Source organism: Thalassophryne amazonica, chromosome 6 (genome assembly GCF_902500255.1).
Source record: "Thalassophryne amazonica chromosome 6, fThaAma1.1, whole genome shotgun sequence".
Classification (NCBI taxonomy): domain Eukaryota; kingdom Metazoa; phylum Chordata; class Actinopteri; order Batrachoidiformes; family Batrachoididae; genus Thalassophryne; species Thalassophryne amazonica.
Window position 1 is genome coordinate 71,261,881 of NC_047108.1, and position 23,051 is coordinate 71,284,931.

A 23,051-nucleotide genomic window follows, 5' to 3' on the forward strand; every position below is an offset into this window, starting at 1 on the left:
CTGGTGGCCTTGAAAGTCAACACACTACATCTCAGAAAACACATGTGAGGAATGTTGTTTTCTGTGTTTCATGATCCAAAGCAGGAAGATCACTTATGCTCATCTGCATATGTCAGAATGTATACATTTCAAAGCTAATGATGCAGTGTAAATTTCTGGTGATACTGATTGAAAATTTGAAGACACTGATCTTGTTTCCATGAGCACCTCAAAAAGTTTTTAGTGGAAAAAAAAAAAAAAAAAATCTCTGCGGTGGCATCCATGGAATAAATAAAAATGAACATGTGAGCAAAACATGATCCCAAATCTGTAAACTTAGAAAATAACCATTTTCTGCAATCAATCAGTAAATAAATAACTAAAGTCCGAGGTGGCATCCATGGAACTTTATTTGTAATATAACACATATTGCTGTCTAATCTGTTGTTTTATTTATTTATTTGCCACAAGATGAACATTCAGAGTTACACCGTCTCAGCAATACTACTTCACAGGTTGTGACTGGACTTCCATTAATAAAAATGGACTCGAAATGTGCAAAACTCTTGATTGTACATTTGCAAACATAGAAAACAAGTGTATTTACTTGAAATGTTTTTTTACATTGATACCATGACAACTTGATCAATAGAATATGACCCCCCCCCCCCCCCCCAAAAAAAAAAAACTAGTAAATTTAGAGTACAAGTGAAATGAAATAAATGAATGATGTTATACAACAAGACCCATTACCCACTGGCAAAGATGTTTCCAGTATCACAAAGTTGATTTTAACACAACAGTATGAGCTGAAGCAAATGCCAGCCAGGAAAATGAAGATAAGCATTTTTATTTCTCATTTTCTATTTTTATTAATAAAGAAATTATCAGGAATCTAACACATCTTTCGGACACAAACATCAAAATGACAAGTATGAACCTTTATCACATTTTTTTGGACAATATCACTGTGCTGTGTTTACTGTTATTGTGACTTGAAAAATTGTATAAACTCTTCAAATGTTGGATTTAACTGACATTAGAGTTATTTGTTTTAATTATTTATTACTGTCTGGAAAGAGAGCAAAAATGAGTAGTTCTCACACAGCTGATAGTCCAACATCACTTTATAATATTTGGAGTATCTTCATACAAATATATTACAAGTATGGATTAGTCCTGTGGATAAGTCCATAAAACTATAGTCTTATAGTATTTTTATTTTACTTAAACAGAAATCACTGCTTTTCAGCAGAATGTTCCCACTGAATTCAGATTTTCAGTCTTCTGTCTCAGCAGGTACTGGACACTGAAGACCTCAGTCTGTCTCTAAAAGAAAGTCGATGCTTTCAGACAGATGAACATAGTCTTCCTGGCTGAGCAGGAAGTGCAGGTGAGCTGCGGTGGCTTTGTCCCTTTGGCGGCTACGCCAGTAGCGCAGCATGGCAAATACTCGCTCCACATGGAGGGAGTTGTCCGCTTCAATATGCTCCAGCTTTACAGACGGAATGTGCAGAGCCCTTCTACCAATCTCCTTCCATGAATGCCCGACAGCACAAGCCACCTCCATCAGCTGCTTCTCTGTCACCAGGTGAGAGCCTGTGCAATGAAACGACGACAGGTCAGGCAGATGAACATCTCCACAATGTTCTGAGAAGAGGAACTGCAGTGTGACCCACCATTTTTGCGTATCCGCTTGGATGGAATGGTTTGTGTATCTGGAGCTGCTTGTCTCTTTCCTGACGTTGCTAATGCCCATTAGAACGGAAAAGTAAAAGAACACTAATATTTAACAAAAAATAAATGCAGGGGTATTTCATGAGATTGCTGAAAACACTGTTATACTTAAATACTTCAAATACAAGCTACCTGATGGCGCCATGTCATCTTTAAGGTTATTAAGGAAATGAAGCAAGGGGAAGGTTTCCTGCATGACCTGGTCTTTTAGGAGTTTCAGCAGCCCTTGTGCTGCTTCAGGCCCTCTATGGATGACATGGTCCAGAAGGTCCCTCACTTTTTCACTGGGATTGTTACAGGCTTTCACCTGCTGGTAATCGCGTTTTGACAGCAACTCGCGAGAGTCGGTGTGCTGCAGGACAAAGTCAGCATCTGCACTTAAAATGTCTATGAGCTTTATCTTCAGATTTCTAAGCAGCTGGCATTGTCCTGCTGGCTCTTCAGCCATGACGGAATCTCATGACAGGGCCTAGGAAAAACATACGACAAACAAGAAGTCAGAAGTTAGTGCAAATTAACAAAACCAATTATAGTCCATGGGGCAAGCAGGTTTTCGGTACCACTTAAAGTGACAAAACGACACTTAGAATCCAGTCTCAGTTTACCATGGTCTACACAAAAATGTATGATAGCCATCCCAGGGTGGTAGCTGTAGCCAGGTAAGGGTCAATGAAGAATTACACAGAGGTCAAAAATTAAAAATGCTCCAATCACATTGAAAACTATATCACATTATCTGTCTGATCATAACTCCAAAAAAGTATAGTTTGGGCTATCTATGACTTAATGTTCTGGAGTTATGGGGTAAAAACAGCAAAAATGGTGACAAAGGTCAGTTTCAGTCTGTATAGGGGTCAAAAGTTAAAGTTGCTCCAATTTCAGTAAAAATGATGCAAATTACTGTTTGGGTTAAAGGGTTCTAATAAGGAATAGTTTGCACCATCTGTCATTTTTAGTTATCACGTTACAGGCTAACATACTCGTATGTCACCTGTCACTGAATCCAATGGACATCGACTTTTGACCTTTACTTTGGAGATCAAACATTCAACAGTCAAAACTATTCCATTTATTAATCCATTTATTTCAAGCAATAATGTGCATATTTTTTTTTACTAAAACTGGAGCAACTTTAACTTTTGACCCCTGTACAAACTGTAACTGACCTTTGTCACCACCTTTTGCTGTTGTGACCCCATAACTCCAGAACATTCCATCATAGATAGTCCAAGCTATACTTTTTTTTTTGGAATTGTTATGATCAGACAAATAATGTGATATAGTTTTCAACGTGATTGGAGCATTTTAAAATTTTGACCTCTGTGTAATTATTCATTGACCCCTACCTGGCTACAGCTACCAACCACGGGATGGCTATCATACATTTTTGTATAGGCCATGGTAAACTGAGGCTGGATCCTAAGTGTCGTTTAGTCACCTTCAGTGGTACCAATTTGGTCAAAATTGATGAACATGGACTATTACTGAATACAGTTTAGTACAAGGTGCATTTTCGGGTCAAACAACAAACCTACTGTGTCATGCCGAGGGTCTTCATTCTGGTTAACTCTCAAAACTTGAAAGACTTATCATTTAAGTAATCCAGCCATCCATTTTCCATACCCGCTTACTCCAATTATGGCCTTTTTACTGTGAGGCATCAGTGCAAACCACTAAGCCACCATGTCACCACTGAAGCAATTTCATTCCTTATTCATTTTCAGAACTCGCTTATTCCAATTAAGGGTCATGGAGGCCTGGAGCCTATCCCAGCCGTTATTGAGCAAGAGGTGGTGTACACCCTGGACAGGCTACCAGTTAATCGCAGGGCTGACACTTACAGACAGCCAAACAGGCAGCCAGGACATGCAATGGATGGTATGACAAGATGCAGATGACAGGGTGAGATGGAAATGGATGATTTGCTGTACTGACCCCTAATGAGAACAGCTGAAAGAAGGCAGCACCTATCTGAGACGAAGACGTTTCATGCAATATGAGAAAGTACAACCTTCTGGCATTTTACCCAGACTATATCTGTGCATGGGTGCGCAGACCAAAGCTCACAAGACATAAGATCACACCCTTGCTGAAAAAAAGAAAGACAAAAGCTCACATCACAAAATTTTAGTCTTTATTAGTCCATAAAATCTTTATTATACACAACCATTTACATATCACATGAGATGTATGACATGATATTACGAGGTCTGTTAGAAAAGTATCCGACCTTATTAATTTTTTCAAAAACCATATGGATTTGAATCATGTGATTGCGTCAGCCAAGCTTGAACCCTTGTGCGCATGCATGAGTTTTTTCATGCCTGTCGGTTGCTTCATTCGCCTGTGAGCAGGCTTTGAGTGAGGTGTGGTCTACCCCTCTCGTCTATTTTTTATTGCGAATAAATGTCTGAACGATTTGGATCTTTGCTGCATCAATTTTTTTCCAGAAACTGTGAGAGACCTCCAGGTGGACACCGTTCGAAAAATTAATATGGCTTTCAGGGACGATTTTATGGGGATTAAACAGATTACGGGGTGTTACTGCCCCTTTAAGGACGGCCCACAACTGCTGAGAGCGCAGCTCGCTCCCAGCGCCGATGGACAGGCTGACACCCCGCACAAACAACCACATCATTTCCAACGTGAAAGCTTTGTTGATCCGGGACCTCGTCTGACTTTCACAAAAAGGCAGAAGATGTGGACATCAGCACTTTTTCCGGCACATTCCACCGTTACAGGAGTTTTTTTTTCATGGAAAAAGAAGCCGAGGGACGCGCCACGGAGCCGTTCATTACGCGGGACAAAACCACCTCGGTGTTGGTCTCTCAGGACGGCTTAAAGGTGGATTTCAGACGGATTCCGGTTGCTTTCCAGTCGTGTGAATATCCGATTGTGATTGTGCATGAGCTGAACATGTCAGAACATGTCCTGTGAGGCTTCATCACGGCGTTTCTTTTCGCCATGCAGCTCCGCCGCGAGGCGCGGAATTCCTCCGCCTTTGTTCCTCTTTCCATGACAAAAACTCCTGTAACAATGAAATGTGCCGTTCATTTCTAAACTGGACGCTGTCTTGATCCGGTATGTCCTCTGACTAGCACAGGAATTGTGAAAAGACGTGGACATCAGCACTTTTTCCGGCACATTCCACCGTTACAGGAGTTTTTTTTTTCATGGAAAAAGAAGCCGAAGGACGCGGCACAAAACCACCTCGGTGTTGGTCTCTCTCTTCTGTAACGGTGGAATGTGCCGGAAAAAGTGCTGATGTCCACATCTTCTGCCTTTTTGTGAAAGTCAGACGAGGTCCCGGACCAACAAAGCTTTCACGTTGGAAATGATCTGGTTGTTTGTGCGGGGTGTCAGCCTGTCCATCGCTGCGCTCTCAGCAGTTGTGGGCCGTCCTTAAAGGGGCAGTAACACCCCGTAATCTGTTTAATCCCCATAAAATCGTCCCTGAAAGCCATATTAATTTTTCGAACAGTGTCCACCTGGAGGTCTCTTACAGTTTCTGGAAAAAGCTCCAAATCGTTCAGACATTTATTCGCAATAAAAAATAGACGAGAGGGGTGGACCACACCTCACTCAAAGCCTGCTCACAGGCGAATGAAGCAACCGACAGGCATGAAAAAACTCATGCATGCGCATGAGGGTTCAAGCTTGTCTGACGCAATCACACGTGATTCAAATCCATATGGTTTTTGAAAAAAAAAAAAAAATAATAAGGTTGGATACTTTTCTAACAGACCTCGTATACATATCTGAGTGTTGAAGGTGGCTAGAAATTATAAGTAAATGAAAATTATTAGATGTGGCAATATATCTTTGCACATTATTTTGTTTCAAATGCAGTAATATATGTAATCTACACTCAACAAAAATATAAACGCAACACTTTTGGTTTTGCTCCCATTTTGTATGAGATGAACTCAAAGATCTAAAACTTTTTCCACATACACAATATCACCATTTCTCTCAAATATTGTTCACAAACCAGTCGAAATCTGTGATAGTGAGCACTTCTCCTTTGCTGAGATAATCCATCCCACCTCACAGGTGTGCCATACCAAGATGCTGATTAGACACCATGATTAGTGCACAGGTGTGCCTTAGACTGCCCACAATAAAAGGCCACTCTGAAAGGTGCAGTTTTTTTTATTGGGGGGGGATACCAGTCAGTATCTGGTGTGACCACCATTTGCCTCATGCAGTGCAACACATGTCCTTCGCATCATCTGTGAAGAGAACACCTCTCCAACGTGCCAAATGCCAGCGAATGTCAGCATTTGCCCACTCAAGTCGGTTACGACGACGAACTGGAGTCAGGTCGAGACCCCAATGAGGACGACGAGCATGCAGATGAGCTTCCCTGAGACGGTTTCTGACAGTTTGTGCAGAAATTCTTTGGTTATGCAAACCGATTGTTCCAGCAGCTGTCCGAGTGGCTGGTCTCAGACGATCTTGGAGGTGAACATGCTGGATGTGGAGGTCCTGGCCTGGTGTGGTTACACGTGGTCTGCGGTTGTGAGGCTGGTTGGATGTACTGCCAAATTCTCTGAAACGCCTTTGGAGATGGCTTATGGTAGAGACATGAACATTCAATACACGAGCAACAGCTCTGGTTGACATTCCTGCTGTCAGCACACCAATTGCACGCTCCCTCAAATCTTGCAACATCTGTGGCATTGTGCTGTGTCATAAAACTGCACCTTTCAGAGTGGCCTTTTATTGTGGCCAGTCTAAGGCACACCTGTGCACTAATCATGGTGTCTAATCAGCATCTTGGTATGGCACACCTGTGAGGTGGGATGGATTATCTCAGCAAAGGAGAAGTGCTCACTATCACAGATTTCGACTGGTTTGTGAACAATATTTGAGGGAAATGGTGATATTGTGTATGTGGAAAAAGTTTTAGATCTTTGAGTTCATCTCATACAAAATGGGAGCAAAACCAAAAGTGTTGCGTTTATATTTTTGTTGAGTATAATATAAGGCTAAGGGCTAGAATGTGTCAATCATCTTTCAATTAAAGTTACATTGGGAAAATTTTAATTGAAGTTCCTCTCGGGACATTCCTTTCAAAAACAGGGTTGTTTTGAGTACCACATTCACCCAACATTGTAAGATGGCAACAATTACAAAACAAGCTCTAGATAAAAGGTAGGGCACATTTTCCACAATAACTGCACATGTACATGTTCTAGACACTATAATAATAATAATAATAATAATTATAATATTATATTTAAAGCATTTTACTTACTTCAATCAGATAAATCCAGTCCAGTAAATCGAAGGAATGATGCTCAATCAAAAATCTGGAGGTTGTGTGACTTGACCTGAGGGACCTACGTACAAATATATAACCCAATAGCACTGTGAGACTGAACAACAGGACCCAATGGGTCTGTCAATGTAGTTGAACAAAACAATAAATAAAAATAGTGGGTCATACAGGGTTAAATATGTACATTGAGAAAGACTAGGTGTGAACTGAGGTGTGGGAGGTGAGATTAACTCTAGATTAACTCATCAAATGTGTAAATTGAGGAGAAAAACTGTTAACAAAATATTTGTTATGTTTGTGATCTTTTGTATAATCACTTCTATCTTTTTAAAAAAATGTGAGCTTTTGTCTTTGTCTTATGAGTTTATGCCTTGTGAGCTTCTGTCATGGAATCCCAATGCATGAATGCAGTAATATTGTTCAAATTTCCAGAAAAATATACCCTAAACCTTAACAATTTAAGAGAAAGTTGTTAAAGGTTGTTAGACACCTAAGGATCTTTTTTTTTTTTTTTTTTAAGTGTGAGACTATGGAGAGTGTTGCTTTCTGTAGCCGCAATCAATTTGCCTTATTGAAGTTTCAAATCCCACAAAATCCCAGAGAGATGGCTTTCACTGTGAGATGTATATTATATTATATTATTATATGACTACAATGCTATGTGCACTCTGATTGGCCGATTTCTGGTCTGATATATTAGACTGGTTACCATGACAGTCTGGAACGCGTATCACATTCGTTACAAACCAGAAAGCTAAAAACACGATGAGAAAAACCAAATCGGACATGAACATACTCCATAAATATCTAAACAGCATTAGAAAACACACACACACACACACACACACACACACATATATATATATATAAAACCTCACTTGCTCGGTCTGTACGGGAATATCAGACCTTGCTGTTTCACGCTTGGTCCGTACTTACAGCTCAGTCTGATATTTTCCTGTACAGACCTCATGCTCAGTTAAAAATCCTTTATTACATATACATATATATATACACATACACATACATACATACATACATATATATATACACATACATACATACATACATATACACACATACATATATATATACACATACACATACATACATACATATATATACACACATACATATACATACATACATATATATACACATACATATACATACACATACATATATATATATAAAAGTTATATTGGACTCGGCTACGCCCTGTCCAATATAACTTTTCTGGATCCAATATTTCTCTATGTTGGACCACCTGCCATCCATCAATAGTTATGTTCTCCACCCCCCTCCCAAATTAAGCAAACAACAAAGAGTCAAGTAAATTAGATCAATTAATTTTGTTGTGAACAGCATATAATTGATTCAGAGTACCTCCTTAGTGTTTTTGGCATCCTTGGAGTTCAATATTTCCACCAGTTCCTCCTCTGTGAACTCAGCAAACCTCACTTTCTGATGATTTTATGCTGTTGTTGACATGTTTGTTGCCATTTTTTCAACCAGCGTCTGTCAGCTAGTTCCTGACCTTCGTATGCCACGCTCTGATTGGCTAGCTGCTGGCAGTAAGCTCTAACGCTATTGGTCAGTGGGAACCGATCCAATATAACTTTTGGTCCTAGCCTTTTTGGATCCAACATAACTTTCTGGTGCCAAGCATGCCAAAATACAGGTAAATGATGGAAAGAAAGGCTATAATTATAATGGTTTCACGGCTATGGAGAGCAGTGTAAATCAGTTCATTTTTTGAATCCAGAGGTACAAAACACCCTTCTGGATGTGGTGGTTACTTTTGACATAAAAAACAGGATAACCCATGAAAGAAAAAACAAACAAAACAAAACAAAAAACTAAACAACAAAAACGCTTATTTGCAATGTGATCCTTAAATACAGACATACACGTACTATGTACTTCTTTACAATCACATAACAAACACATAAATACATACATACATTTACCCACGCTGCAAGTAATAGTAAAAATAAACAAACAAACAAACAAATAAATAAATAATAATAATAATAACAAGAGCAATCAGAAATTTCTGATGTCCGCCACTCCGGATCCGAATCACCTCCAAAAGTCTTCCATGCCCTAATATCTATCTGTGGTGCAAATTTAGTGATAATCCGTGAAGTAGTTTTGACGTAATCCTTCAAAGCATATATAAAGTGAACTCTTGATCCAGAATCCGGATTCTGATTCGGATCATCTCCAAAATTCAATACAGTCTTCCACGGCCTAATATGTATCTGTGTTAAAAAATTTTGTCAAAATCTGTGACGTAGTTTTGACATAATCCGTATATAAATTGAAATCATGATCCAGGATCTGGATTCGGATCCGGATCACCTCCAAAATTTTATGGAGTCGTCCATGGCCTAATATGTGTTTGTGGTGAAAATCCTTGAAGTAGTTTGACATAATCCTTCAAAGCCTATATAATGTGAATCTTTATCCAGAATCCAGATCTGGATCACCTCCAAAATTCAGTGGAGTCTTCCATGCCCTAATATCTATCAATCAATCAATCAATTTTTTTATATAGTGCCAAATCACAACAAACAGTTGCCCCAAGGCGCTTTATATTGTAAGGCAAGGCCATACAATAATTATGTAAAACCCCAACGGTCAAAACGACCCCCTGTGAGCAAGCACTTGGCTACAGTGGGAAGGATATCCCACTGAATATCTATCTGTGTTGAAATTTGGTAAGAATCCATGAAGTAGTTTTGACGTAATCTTTAAAGTGTATATAAAGTGAAATCTTGATCCAGAATCTGGATTCGGATCCGGATCACTTTGAAAATTTAATGGAGTCTTCCATGGCCTAATATGTAATCGTGGTGAAAACTTGGTGAGAATCTGTAGTTTTGACATAATCCTTCAAAGACTATATAAAGTGAAACTTGATCCAGAATCCCGATCTGGATCCAGATCACCTCCAAAATTTAATGTAGTCTTCCGTGGCGTAATATGTATCTGTATTGAAACTTTCATCAAAATCCGTGAAGTGGTTTTGACTTAATCTTTCAAAGCGTACATAAAGTGAAATCTTGAATTTGGATAAGCTCCAAAATGTAATGGAGTCTTCCATGGCATAATACGTAATCATGGTGAAAATTTGGTGAGAATCCGTGAAGTAGTTTTGACGTAATCCTTCAAAGCCTATATAAAGTAAATCTTGATCCAGAATCCAGATCAAGATCTGGTTCATGTCCAAAATTCAATGAAGTCTTCCATGCCCTAATATCTATCTGTGATGCAAATTTGGTGAGAATCCATGAAGTAGTTTTAACATAATCCTTTAAAGCATATATAAAGTGATATCTTGATCCAGAATCTGGATTCGGATCCGGATTTCCTCCAAAATTTAAGGAAGTCTTCCATGTCCTAATATGTATCTGTGGTGAAAATTTGGTGAGAATCCATGAAGTAGTTTTGACGCAATCCTTCAAAGACTATATAAACTGAAACTTGATCCAGAATCTGGATCCGGATCCAGATCACCTCCAAAATTTAATGGAGTCTTCCATGCCCTAATATCTATCTGTGATGCAAATTTGGTGAGAATCCATTAAGTAGTTTTGACATAATCCTTTAAAGCATATATAAAGTGATATCTTGATCCAGAATCTGGATTCGGCTCCGGATCACTTTGAAAATTTAATGGAGTCTTCCATGGCCTAATATGTAATCGTGGTGAAAACTTGGTGAGAATCTGTAGTTTTGACATAATCCTTCAAAGACTATATAAAGTGAAACTTGATCCAGAATCCCGATCTGGATCCAGATCACCTCCAAAATTTAATGTAGTCTTCCGTGGCGTAATATGTATCTGTATTGAAACTTTCATCAAAATCCGTGAAGTGGTTTTGACTTAATCTTTCAAAGCGTACATAAAGTGAAATCTTGAATTTGGATAAGCTCCAAAATGTAATGGAGTCTTCCATGGCCTAATACGTAATCATGGTGAAAATTTGGTGAGAATCCGTGAAGTAGTTTTGACGTAATCCTTCAAAGCCTATATAAAGTAAATCTTGATCCAGAATCCGGATCAAGATCTGGTTCATGTCCAAAATTCAATTAAGTCTTCCATGCCCTAATATCTATCCGTGATGCAAATATGGTGAGAATCCATGAAGTAGTTTTAACATAATCCTTTAAAGCATATATAAAGTGATATCTTGATCCAGAATCTGGATTCGGATTTCCTCCAAAATTTAAGGAAGTCTTCCATGTCCTAATATGTATCTGTGGTGAAAATTTGGTGAGAATCCATGAAGTAGTTTTGACGCAATCCTTCAAAGACTATATAAACTGAAACTTGATCCAGAATCTGGATCCGGATCCAGATCACCTCCAAAATTTAATGGAGTCTTCCATGCCCTAATATCTATCTGTGATGCAAATTTGGTGAGAATCCATTAAGTAGTTTTGACATAATCCTTTAAAGCATATATAAAGTGATATCTTGATCCAGAATCTGGATTCGGATCCGGATCACTTTGAAAATTTAATGGAGTCTTCCATGGCCTAATATGTAATCGTGGTGAAAACTTGGTGAGAATCTGTAGTTTTGACATAATCCTTCAAAGACTATATAAAGTGAAACTTGATCCAGAATCCCGATCTGGATCCAGATCACCTCCAAAATTTAATGTAGTCTTCCGTGGTGTAATATGTATCTGTATTGAAACTTTCATCAAAATCCGTGAAGTGGTTTTGACTTAATCTTTCAAAGCGTACATAAAGTGAAATCTTGAATTTGGATAAGCTCCAAAATGTAATGGAGTCTTCCATGGCCTAATACGTAATCATGGTGAAAATTTGGTGAGAATCTGTGAAGTAGTTTTGACGTAATCCTTCAAAGCCTATATAAAGTAAATCTTGATCCAGAATCCGGATCAAGATCTGGTTCATGTCCAAAATTCAATGAAGTCTTCCATGCCCTAATATCTATCTGTGATGCAAATTTGGTGAGAATCCATGAAGTAGTTTTAACATAATCCTTTAAAGCATATATAAAGTGATATCTTGATCCAGAATCTGGATTCGGATCCGGATTTCCTCCAAAATTTAAGGAAGTCTTCCATGTCCTAATATGTATCTGTGGTGAAAATTTGGTGAGAATCCATGAAGTAGTTTTGACGCAATCCTTCAAAGACTATATAAACTGAAACTTGATCCAGAATCTGGATCCGGATCCAGATCACCTCCAAAATTTAATGGAGTCTTCCATGCCCTAATATCTATCTGTGATGCAAATTTGGTGAGAATCCATTAAGTAGTTTTGACATAATCCTTTAAAGCATATATAAAGTGATATCTTGATCCAGAATCTGGATTCGGATCCGGATCACTTTGAAAATTTAATGGAGTCTTCCATGGCCTAATATGTAATCGTGGTGAAAACTTGGTGAGAATCTGTAGTTTTGACATAATCCTTCAAAGACTATATAAAGTGAAACTTGATCCAGAATCCCGATCTGGATCCAGATCACCTCCAAAATTTAATGTAGTCTTCCGTGGTGTAATATGTATCTGTATTGAAACTTTCATCAAAATCCGTGAAGTGGTTTTGACTTAATCTTTCAAAGCGTACATAAAGTGAAATCTTGAATTTGGATAAGCTCCAAAATGTAATGGAGTCTTCCATGGCCTAATACGTAATCATGGTGAAAATTTGGTGAGAATCTGTGAAGTAGTTTTGACGTAATCCTTCAAAGCCTATATAAAGTAAATCTTGATCCAGAATCCGGATCAAGATCTGGTTCATGTCCAAAATTCAATGAAGTCTTCCATGCCCTAATATCTATCTGTGATGCAAATTTGGTGAGAATCCATGAAGTAGTTTTAACATAATCCTTTAAAGCATATATAAAGTGATATCTTGATCCAGAATCTGGATTCGGATCCGGATTTCCTCCAAAATTTAAGGAAGTCTTCCATGTCCTAATATGTATCTGTGGTGAAACTTTGGTGAGAATCCATGAAGTAGTTTTGACGCAATCCTTCAAAGACTATATAAACTGAAACTTGATCCAGAATCTGGATCCGGATCCAGATCACCTCCAAAATTTAATGGAGTCTTCCATGGCCTAATCTGTGTTAAAAAATTTGTCAAAATCCGTGCAGTAGTTTTGACGTAATCCTGCTAACGGTACAGGCGGTTGCCCAGTTCTGGATCACCTTTTTTAAAGTCCCACTATACGGAGCCATAATGCAGCTGAATGTCCTTTATTGTGTATTGTTGTATTGGGTATTTGGATGTTATTTAGCTGAAAAAGTCTGGGTGGAGTAGCGCTTCTACTTAAAGTGTGAAGCCACATTATGGTTGGTGCAAACATTTGCCAGAAACGGATCACTTTTGCCAGTTCCGGATCACGACACTCTGCGTCATTTTGGGAGCATTCCTGGCATCTGGCTGGAGCCCTTCTAATGCAGAATGATACACACCGTGCCCGAGAATGTGTTTTGAACACAAAATGATAGAAATAATACTTATTAAATGAGAATTTACTTCGTTTCGAAAAGCGCCGTTATACGTTTTTACGAGCAAAAAATGAAGTGTGGAGGTGAGATTTCTGCCGAATTAAAAAGTAAAAGCCCCCATATTCGTGTCCATTCGTGATGTCGAGATGACCCCCAAAGTCCACATGGATCACAACTACAGACACGAGGCTGCTGCTTCAGTGATCCACAACCGGCAAATTTTCGCGTTGGAGATAAATGCGCGCAGCAATTAAACAGAAAGACATAACACACTGACATTTTCTACCCAAGTAAGTAAGTATTTTCCCCACTCTAGAACCAAAAACACCGAACGGCTAACTCACCTTTGCTACGTTTTAGAGATCGTTACTTTAAAAGTTGCAGGAATGAGTGTCAGAAAAAGCGCGCACACCTCAGACACCGGGATGTTTTGATTCCTCTGCTGATCACAAGGACGGCTGGATCCGGTCGAGCTTGTGGTCGTTTGTAGAAAAACATCAATCTTTCCATTTGGTACCAAGTATTAGCTTGTTCGTGCTGATTACGAGAAACGGCGGCGCAAAAACTACAGCAGTGGTCCGGAACTGGCAATGATCGGAAACTGGGCAAGTGACTGTAATCCTTTAAAGTTTATATAAAGTGAAACTTGATCCAGAATCCGGATCAACTCCAAAATTTAGTGGGTTCTTCCGTGGCCTAATATCTATCTGTGGCGCAAATTTCGTCGAAATCCGTGTAGTAGTTTTGACGTAATCCTGCTAAAAGGCTAAGGCAGACAGACAAATAAACGCACGTCATTTTATAACGCCCTTGGCGAACGTAATCAAAGTCCTATTTCGTTTGAACACGCAGATATGTTCCGTTTCCAGTTTTATCCTTTTCTCATTAAAAAAAAATATAATTTACTAGCTCATTTGCTTCTTTTTGTGCGGAAAAACTCTTACCATTTTCTTCAAGAGTAGCCTTAAATAATAACACGATTAAAACAAAACGGTGTCTGATGAGAATCCTCCTTTAAAAGCTCTCTTTCCTTTTCCTCCTGCAGATCCTCCTTTGTTTACAAAAAGCAGACCGCGCGCGACCGCCACCCAGAGGTCGCGCCGCCGGAAGTATTAGACGGCCATGTTGCTACACCCATCACCATGGAGCTGTCGTCTGATAATTCAGTGGGTGCACCCTGCTCAGAGCACCGCTCTCGTTGGACCGACATCTCTGCTATGTTGGAATTGTGGGATAGCTCGCACACACATTGAGCTCGCCGGACTACTTTCGCCGCCCTGCTCAGTGTGCCACGCTTGTTGGAGCGACAGCATAGAGTGTGTCTCTTCCCGGATAGATCTCTTTCAGCACAGCTTCTTGTTCTGACTTTAACACTAAGCTAACACCAAAGTCTTTCATCGCCAACTGTAAATGGTAATCAAAACATTCCAGTCGTATCTTTCTGAACTCTTCCCCACCAAACTCCATCGTGCCAATATTTACAATGTGCTTGAGCAATAACAGGTGAAGTTGCTCATGAACTTTAAGTTTCTTAAACATTTATTACGCCCACTCTTAAAACTTCAGTTATCTTTATAATTTTAATACTGGTAAATTTTAGAATGACCTGGGAACTACTTTTGGCACAGGAATTCATCAAGTACGTCGGCCGCGGGCGCGTACTAACACAGAATACCCAGAAACTGGACAGTTGTTCGGCTATAACGAGAGCGTCCACTTTTAGCTGCCATAAGATAAGCTAGTGGCGCTCGTGAGAGTGTGGATTGAGTGTAGCGAAATAAGGTCTTGTAAATTAAACCAAATCCTTATTTATGCAGCATATCTGTATAGAATTACATGCAGAGATGTGGGACAAGATTCCACCTTTAAATTGTTTGTCACTAGTTTTTGAAACATTGATACACTGATAATAATATGAATTGCTTGGATAATTGCAAGTGAAGCGTTCAATGTCAAGGTATAAAATTAATGCAGAACATGCTGTATGGTTGTTGTTTTACCTTTTACATTATACGGTTGCACCATAATGTCTGCCAAAAGCTTCATTTTCAGTTACAGCTGTAAAGCATCACTAATTGGCATAATCGCCCAAAAAGTCTCCTGCTTTTTTCCTTTGATGCCACCACAGAAATAGGCAAGATTTAGGTTTATTTACTTTTTTCATCTTTGTTGATTGCACAAAAAAGAGGAATTTAACAAATGTATGTTATAAACAACACTGGGGGAAAAAAAAAATAATTAATGGCATCCTGTATAATATGCTAACAGAGAACAATTGATATTAACAAACAAAAACAAAGCAAATTAAATTAATGAATAAAAACAGACATGTTAAAGAGGTCTAAATTTCTAAACAATATTAGTCTTTTTCTGACATAGTTCACACAATTTCCAAATTTCAATAGAGCCGACAGTTTAAAAGGTTTACTGGTAGAAGCCCTTTATTACTCAATGCTGCCATCTAGTGGAAGGAGACATATCTTCACCAATCTGCCTGCTCTGGAAAATCGAGTGGTGGCTGACATCTGCTGGAACTAAATACCCATTGCATCCAATATTGAAAGCACAATAGAATGTTTAATTTCGGGGGCGGGGGAATAATTCTCAAGTGCAGTACAAATATTCGAATAAAATAAAATAAAATAAAATTTCAAGTGTAAGAAAAATTATAAAATGATATGCCAGAAAAATGTTGTATTCACTCAATTACTCACTGACATTTTGGACAGCTGCAAATGGCCCAAAATACTGAACATCGGTTCTTATGTGAGGTCACAAGCATTATCACATTTTGCCACTTGTGGCTTCTCTTCAGTGGCTGCTAGTTAATTTTAGAAGACAGTCTTAGCAGGTGTCTCTTCACCTCAAAGGCCAAGGAGCCAGAAATATGAACATCACTGCCAAAATAAGCAAATCTCTCCTCAAGTTTGACACTTTCACTGCATATACAGTAGTGTTCAGAATAATAGTAGTTATATGTGACTAAAAAGATTAATCCAGGTTTTGAGTATATTTCATATTGTTACATGGGAAACAAGGTACCAGTAGATTCAGTAGATTCTCACAAATCCAACAAGACCAAGCATTCATGATATGCACACTCTTAAGGCTATGAAATTGGGCTATTAGTAAAAAAAAAAAAAAAGTAGAAAAGGGGGTGTTCACAATAATACAACCCCTGGCAAAAATTATGGAATCACCGGCCTCAGAGGATGTTCATTCAGTTGTTTAATTTTGTAGAAAAAAAGCAGATCACAGACATGACACAAAACTAAAGTCATTTCAAATGGCAACTTTCTGGCTTTAAGAAACACTATAAGAAATCAAGAAAAAAAGATTGTGGCAGTCAGTAACAGTTACTTTTTTAGACCAAGCAGAGGAAAAAAATATGGAATCACTCAATTCTGAGGAAAAAATTATGGAGTCACCCTGTAAATTTTCATCCCCAAAATTAACACCTGCATCAAATCAGATCTGCTCGTTGACATTGACCCTATGTGTCTTTTTGCAAGGAATGTTTTTGCAGTTTTTGCTCTATGGCAAGATGCATTATCATCTTGAAAAATGATTTCATCATCCCCAAACAACCTTTCAATTGTCCAAAATATCAACATAAACTTGTGCATTTATTGATGATGTAATGACAGCCATCTCCCCAGTGCCTTTACCTGACATGCAGCCCCATATCATCAATGACTGTGGAAATTTACATGTTCTCTTCAGGCAGTCATCTTTATAAATCTCATTGGAAAGGCACCAAACAAAAGTTCCAGCATCATCACCTTGCCCAATGCAGATTCGAGATTCATCACTGAATATGACTTTCATCCAGTCATCCACAGTCCACAATTGCTTTTCCTTAGCCCATTGTAACCTTGTTTTTTCTGTTTAGGTGTTAATGATGCCTTTCGTTTAGCTTTTCTGTATGTAAATCCCATTTCCTTTAGGCGGTTTCTTACAGTTCGGTCACAGACGTTGACTCCAGTTTCCTCCCATTCGTTCCTCATTTGTTTTGTTGTACATTTTTCGATTTTTGAGACATATTGCTTTAAGTTTTCTGTCTTGACGCTTTGTCTTCCTTGGTCTACCAGTATGTTTGCCTTTAACAACCTTCCCATGTTGTTTGTATTTGGTCCAGAGTTTAGACACAGCTGACTGTGAACAACCAACATCTTTTGCAACATTGTGTGATGATTTACTCTCTTTTAAGAGTTTGATAATCCTCTCCTTTGTTTCAATTGACATCTCTCGTGTTGGAGCCATGATTCATGTCAGTCCACTTGGTGCAACAGCTCTCCAAGGTGTGTTCACTCCTTTTTAGATGCAGACTAATGAGCAGATCTGATATGATGCAGGTGTTAGTTTTGGGGATGAAAATTTACAGGGTGATTCCATAATTTTTTCTTCAGAATTGAGTGATTCCATATTTTTTTCCTCTGCTTGGTCTAAAAAAGTAACCGTTACTGACTGCCACAATCTTTTTTTCTTGATTTCTTATAGTGTTTCTTAAAGCCAGAAAGTTGCCATTTGAAATGACTTTAGTTTTGTGTCATGTCTGTGATCTCTCTTTTTTCTACAAAATTAAACAACTGAATGAACATCCTCCGAGGCCAGTGATTCCATAATTTTTGCCAGGGGTTGTAGTAGTGTGGCATTCAGTCAGTGAGTCCATCAGTGTTGTGGAACAAACAGGTGTGAATCAGTTGTCCCCTATTTAAGGATGAAGCCAGCACCTGTTGAACATGCTTTTCTCTTTGAAAGCCTGAGGAAAATGGGACGTTCAAGACATTGTTCAGAAGAACAGCGTAGTTTGATTAAAAAGTCGATTGTAGAGGGGAAAACTTATACGCAAGTGCAAAAAATTATAGGCTGTTCATCTACAATGATCTCCAATGCTTTAAAATGGACAAAAAAAAAAAAAAAAAAAAAAACAGACGCGTGGAAGAAAACTGAAAACAACCATCAAAATGGATAGAAGAATAAGCAGAATGGCAAAGGCTCACCCATTGATCAGTTCCAGGATGATCAAAGACAGTCTGGAGTTACCTGTAAGTGCTGTGACAGTTAGAAGACGCTTGTGTGAAGCTAATTTATTTGGAAGAATCCCCCGCAAAGTCCCTCTGTTAAATAAAAGACATGTGCAGAAGAGGTTACAATTTGCCAAAGAACACATCAACTGGCCTAAAGAGAAATGGAGGAATATTTTGTGGACTGATGAGAGTAAAATTGTTCTTTTTGGGTCCAAGGGCTGCAGACAGTTTGTGAGACGACCCCCAAACTCTGAATTCAAGCCACAGTTCACAGTGAAGACAGTGAAGCATGGTGGTGCAAGCATCATGATATGGGCATGTTTCTCCTACTATGGTGTTGGGCCTATATATCGCAAAGCAGGTATCATGGATCACTTTGGATATGTCAAAATACTTGAAGAGGTCATGTTGCCTTATGCTGAAGAGGACATGCCCTTGAAATGGGTGTTTCAACAAGACAATGACCCCAAGCACACTAGTAAACGAGCAAAATCTTGGTTCCAAATCAACAAAATTAATGCCTCGCAGATGTGAAGAAATCATGACAAACTGTGGTTATACAACTAAATACTAGTTTAGTGATTCACAGGATTGCTAAAAAAGCAGTTTGAACATAATAGTTTTTGAGTTTGTAGCATCAACAGCAGATGCTACTATTATTGTGAACACCCCCTTTTCTACTTTTTTTTACTAATAGCCCAATTTCATAGCCTTAAGAGTGTGCATATCATGAATGCTTGGTCTTGTTGGAATTGTGAGAATCTACTGAATCTACTGGTACCTTGTTTCCCATGTAACAATAAGAAATATACTCAAAACCTGGATTAATCTTTTTAGTCACATAGCACTACTATTATTCTGAACACTACTGTAGATAAACTTCTACTGGCTGAGTCCAGGAAGTCATTTAAAACCTGGATCTTGGTCTTCATCCAGGATAATCACAAACCAGATTATCTGAGCTCTGTGACTTCTCACTTGATTTCTCCATTGATTTTGCAAAGGTCCCAAAGATGACAGCATTGCATCATCCATAGTCAAGACCAGCAACCCTATGCTCACCAATAAAGGAACCTTTGCAGCTCATGTTCGCAACCCTAAACAACACAGAGTCCATACAAGCATTGAAGAAAGTAGGAACCAGAACACCCCCCTCATGAATACCAGAATTCACTGGGAAGACATCAGAGACTCTGCCATGATGTCCAGTAACTTATTGGGTATTCTGTGTATTTTCATCACTCATCTTCAACCGCTTATCTGAGATCGGGTCATGGGGGCAACAGCTCTAGCAGAGTACCCCAGACTTCCCTCTCCCGTGCCACATTGACCACCTCTGACTGGGGGATCCTGAGGCGTTCCCAGGCCAGTGTGGATATATAATCTCTCCACCTACTTCTGAGTCTTCCCTGGGGTCTCCTCCCAGATGGAAGTGCCTGGAACACCTCCCTAGGGAGGCTCCCAGGAGGCATCCTTACCAGATGCCCAAACCACCTCAGTTGGCTCCTTTCAACGCAAAGGAGCAGCAGCTCTACTCCGAGCTCCCCGTGGATGACCGAACTTCTTATCCTATCTCTAAGGGAGACACCAGCCACCCTCCTAAGGAAGCCAATTTCAGCTGCTTGTACCCGCGATCTAGTTCTTTCGGTCATGACCCAACCCTCATGACCATAGGTGAGAGTAGGAACGAAGATTGACCAGTAGATCGAGAGCTTCGCCATCTGAATCAAAAGTTTTTTGAAAATCAACACATGGTGCAACGAAGCACTGATTATATTTATGTTTGTGCTCAGTGAGTTCTAGGATGTGGTCAATGCTCACTTCTTGGTTGTAAAACCAAAACTCTTCCTGTTCCTGAGTGGTAACTATCTTGTAATGAATCTTTCAAAGAATAAGTTTGTAAGTACCTTTTTGGACATAGAGAACGATGTAACATCCTTGTACGTGTTGCAATCCCAACCCATTCTCACGACTGGGCTGTGCAATCCAGGTAATCATCCTTTCTTTCCAGAGTGGGATAATAAGTCCTTTTTTACAGTCCACAGGGATGATAAAAGCCTTCCAGACTGAAACAAAGATCGCTTGCAATCAGAGGCGATTTTAGACTTCCAGTTTTAGGGGTGCATAGCACATTTTTAAAATTTTTAAAATCTAGATGTCCAGAAATACAGTTTCCCATGATTTCAGAGTGAAAACATTTCTTGTAAAAGCTGCATTTATTGTCAAAATGATAAAAAAAAAAAAAAGCATATTAGCAATGGATAACGGCCCATACATAAAAATCCTGCATTCTGGTGTAGTTTATATAACAAATAATTTAATGTCCTAATGTGGTGAGGGCAATTCGTAATTGCAACTTAGGAGCAGGTCTGAAATATTCAGAGGCTGAGTAAAGTATATTATCCTTGTTTTTATATTAGTCTTATGAGCCTATAGTTATTGAAGATTTTTTATTTCGTCTTAACAGATTATTATGTCATAGTACTTAGTACAGAACACTCACCCTGGTATCACTTTTCAATTACATTTAGACAGTTTTAGGCATTACTTAGATTGTGTTTTAGTTCTGGCTATTCATTTATTTATTCTACAAACTGATTGATGTCTCGGTTTTTCTGGCAGCACTCACATCCACATTGTAAGTCATAAAAATACAGTAATTGCAGTTGTTATGATCAGTGAGGTTTAGTGTCGTGTGCAGGAGGACCTGGTTTAGCACAGATACAGCAGCACTCCACTGTAAGGCTGGATGGAGAACACAGATGGTATACTGCACATAAATGGGTTCAGGATAAGAAATATATGAATATGAATTATTTATTGAATTAACAGCAAAGCATAGAAAGGACAGACAAGATCTAATGGAGTCCTTAAAAGTAAGAAAAATAAAAATGTGTGACTTAAAAGTCAGAATTCATACCAAAACACCAGTAACACAAGTAAGACAGCTCCACAGTCTGATACACATATTCAATTTACCCTTAGCTTCACTTTCCATCCTTTGCTATTCTCAATGTCTATATCTACTATCACATAAGGTCTATAGAGTGCACAAACCTCACCTGAAGCTTTTTTTGCTTTTGAAAAAAATGCTCTGATGTCCATCTCTGCACTACAGGCTTGGTTTGCCAACAAATAAAAATACAAAATGAGTTTTATGATTTATGCCTTTTTAGCAGGAATTTAAATTATTCACTTATTATCATGCTGTGCATTAAACTATGTGGTAAAGTTTACTGTCTTAATTCTGAAATGCTTAGTTAAGGACCTTAACTAAGCATTTAAGGTCAGATCTGTGTACATAGTATTTGATGTAGGAGAGGGATTTGTTCATGGAAGCTACACAGATTGAAGGCCCAGCATCATTTAGTAGCTGACAAGAGGATTTAGCTGAAAAATAAGACAACACTGAATCAATCTTACATTTGACCACGTGTAACGGCTGCACTCTGCGTTGTGTTGTTATGACTCCGCCCATTCGCTCCCCTCGGGACTCTACGGCATGAGAGTCGGACTCTCTAACCAGAAGGCTAAAACCCAGGGCTCTGGCCTTGTGACCAGACAATCCTTTTGAGCTGTTGGGAGTGAGGTTTACTAACTACATCTGCACAGCGACACCTGCTGGCCTCCGTTACACATGCACAGCGCGCACTAATTTGTAGAGCAATATACTGTGTTTTGCGATAGGTAGCCAGGTGAGTAAAATAAGCACTTTTCAGAAAGTTGCACTTGCTCTTCACATTCAGAGACATAAACTGTGAATAAATACCAAGCAAAAATCACTTGACAGTGTGGCTGGGCGAGATTACCACCAGCGCTCACAGGACAGTACCTCCGCTAAATGAGCGCCACCCGCAGCAGCACCACGTGACACAAACACGCCAGAGCAGAGACATGAATGTAGGCGCGCTTCGTGGATTGAACCTTTTGCCCAAGAAGGGGAGACGATCAAATTACTGTGTTCTTGTAATGCATATTTTGGCATAATGCCTGAAATAGGTTGTTTAAAAAATAGTAGTATAGAAGCATATATATATATATATATATATATATATATATATATATATATATATATATATATATATATATATATATATATATATATAAGGGGTGCTTAAAATATTTTTAGGGGTGCTTGAGCACCCCTAAAAATAGGCTAACTCCGCCCCTATTTGCAATGCCAGCAGGATCACATCTCCATCTACCTAGAGTAGTTCAGCCCAAATTCCTCAGATCCCTGCAGCTTTTATCACCATCAGCTCTTTCAATCTCACTATTTGGTGTTCATCTTGAATTGACAAACAACAATAGCTCAGAAAGTAATTCCACCATAAAACAACCTAACCTCTTCCCACCCACCTTACATTTACAACAACTTCATAAAAGGGAACTGAACTGATAGGAAATATTAGGACAGGAGATGTGATGTGAACAACATCAACATTTCATGAAGCCGTTCAGCTGTCAGCATGTCACAGGTTACTGTTGCCAGGCCTTTTTCACACTCTCAAGTAAAT

General features: G+C 38.9%; 1 protein-coding gene across 1 annotated transcript in view; it reads right to left on the reverse strand.

Annotated features, from left to right (window-relative positions):
- The window catches only part of csad (cysteine sulfinic acid decarboxylase), a 33,150-nt gene extending 18,140 nt beyond the window's left edge, over positions 1–15,010 (reverse strand). Inside the window, 1 exon segment of the mRNA XM_034172462.1 lies at positions 14,449–15,010. The gene's annotated coding sequence lies outside the window, so the exon portion shown is untranslated.
- Positions 15,011–23,051: the final 8,041 nt, after the last annotated feature.